This window comes from Bufo gargarizans, chromosome 6, assembly GCF_014858855.1.
Source record: "Bufo gargarizans isolate SCDJY-AF-19 chromosome 6, ASM1485885v1, whole genome shotgun sequence".
Classification (NCBI taxonomy): domain Eukaryota; kingdom Metazoa; phylum Chordata; class Amphibia; order Anura; family Bufonidae; genus Bufo; species Bufo gargarizans.
Genome location: NC_058085.1, coordinates 236,092,838 through 236,095,357, shown reverse-complemented (window position 1 = coordinate 236,095,357; position 2,520 = coordinate 236,092,838).

Here is a 2,520-nt window from a genome sequence, read left to right as displayed (position 1 = left end):
TTAATAATGGATCGGTTTGCATTATTCATTCAAAAAAAATCTAAGTCAAAACGGATCCGTCTTGACTTACATTGAAAGTTAATGGGGGACGGATCCGTTTTCTTTTGCACCATATTGTGTCAGTGAAAAACTGATCCGTCGCCATTGACTTACATTGTAAGTCTTGACAGATCTGTTAGGCTCCGCATAGTCAGACAGTCACCAAAACGCTGCAAGCTGTGTTTTAGTGACCGTCTAAAAAATAGAACTGAGACCAAACGCAGCCAAACTGATGCATTCTGAACGGATCCTTATCCATTCAAAATGCATTGGGGCATAACTGATCCGTTTTGGTCCGCTTGTGAGAGCCCTGAGACAGGCCCATGACTTTTAATAGATCTTCAAACAGAGACGAGTCTTAATTCAGTAATAAACAGCAGGTAATGAAGTTTGTTGTATATCTGAACCAGTCTCAATGAAGAGATTAGATTATTGATGGGATGCCACCCAGTATGACCATGGAGCACAAGAGCATGAAGTGTGCATATTAAGTAGCAGGGCCGATTCTGCTGTCTGAGGCAAAAATTTAAATGCCACCGCCCCCCGTAACTAAATCCAGCCCCTTCCTGCCAGCCCTACTGTTAAATACATATGTAGATGAACATTACATACAGCGCTATCACACATACAGGAGAATACAGCACCACATAACTCTTACATCCAGTGACGTTGACGTTCTCTTTTCTCATCTTCTTCATTGGAAGTGGACCTGCATGATAACTTTCTGCAGAATTTAGCACACAGACATCATAGGTTCCTCGCTTTTCCATCATCCTCCCCGTCTTGCTGCTACACCCAATACTGTGCCCACTATGCTCCACAATGCCCACAAACACTATACTACACACATGATAGTGCTATACAGATAGTCCCCCTATAGTAAAAGTTCTTACAGACTGCCCTCAATAGTAATAGTACCCCCTACAGTACCCCCAATAGTAACTTTAATAGTAATGCCCCCACAGTACCTCCAATATTTATAATGCCCCCATAGCAGTAAAAAGGCCCCCTATAGAGCCCCTAGTAGCAATAAAGCCCCCATAGTATCCCCAGTAGTTTTGTAGTGCCAGTACGTATCATTCATCACCCTGTAGCGACCATATGTATAATGCCCCCTGCAGTGCTCTGGGCTGTAATATAATGCCCCACTTGCAGTACCCCCTGCATTATAATTCCCCTTGTATTATAATGCCCTGTAGTTGTCTGGCCTGTATTATAATGCTCTCCTGCCTTTCCCCAGTAGCCCTCTCTGTAGTATAATGCCTCCATGTAGTGCTACCATGTAAAATGTAATGTTCTCCCCCGTAGTGACCCCATAGTATAATGCCCCATTATATAAAATACTCTGTCCCTGTAGTATAATCCCTCCATATACATAATGCTCTCCCCATTTAATATTATGCCCCCCACCCATATATATGTTACATAGTATGTAACATAATATGTTACAGTATATTGCTCTACCTCTTGTAGCATAATGTCCCCTCCCCTGGTAGTCCCAACCTATATATAAAATAAAACAACAACTAAAAACACCTTTGTCCTGTTCTCCACCACCATCTGGGGCCATTAATTAGTGAGCATCATTATTGAACAAACATTTTTTTTTAACAGCGTGGTTGGAATCTCTACATGAGAATATCATTCCCAATTAAGAGTACAAATTGTTGGGCTTCATGGGGAATATCCCACTTCCCATATTATGCTAAAGGCTGTTAAGGGGGTACTCTGGGAATAAAGACTTTTTATTTAATGCCTACAGCCTGCCTCCATAAATAGAAGATTTATACTTACCTGCTCCCTGCCACTCTGGTCCTCCACACTGGCTCCTACATGTCCATGTCCCTGGCTCTGCATGGGTATGGTGACATGCCACAATCGGCATATCGCCATTGAAGCCAGTGATTGGTTGCAGTGGAGCATGTGACCGTGCCCATGTAGCACCAGATGTAAAGAGTTAACCGTTCCGCTGATTACTGCAGACCTTCACTACGCTCCAATTCACACCGTCCTAATAAAACTGTAGAGGGAAGTCAGGTGGGCGTATGTATATGGATATATATATATGTATCTGCCCCTTCTTTGATATATATGGGCCCCTTTATATGGCCAATAGGGATATCTATTTCCTGTATGGCCGTGTATATATTGGCCCTGTATGGTCAGTGGGGACATATGTATGTCCCCTGTATGTGATACCCCAGGTATATGAGAGTGTGTGAGTATATATATAGATATGTGTGTATGTATTTGCACACGTCTTTATGTATATACACTTATGCCAGCATGACAGTATGTATGTGGGCTTATTGCTGCCCATTCATACCCCCGGTTTTGTATGTGTATGTGTTTATAGATGTGCCCCAAGCATCTGTGGAGATATATATCTATATATATATATCTATATATATATATATGTAGAGGGAAGTGGTATAATTGTGCATATGTGCGTATATACATATATATATTGGCCCTGTATGG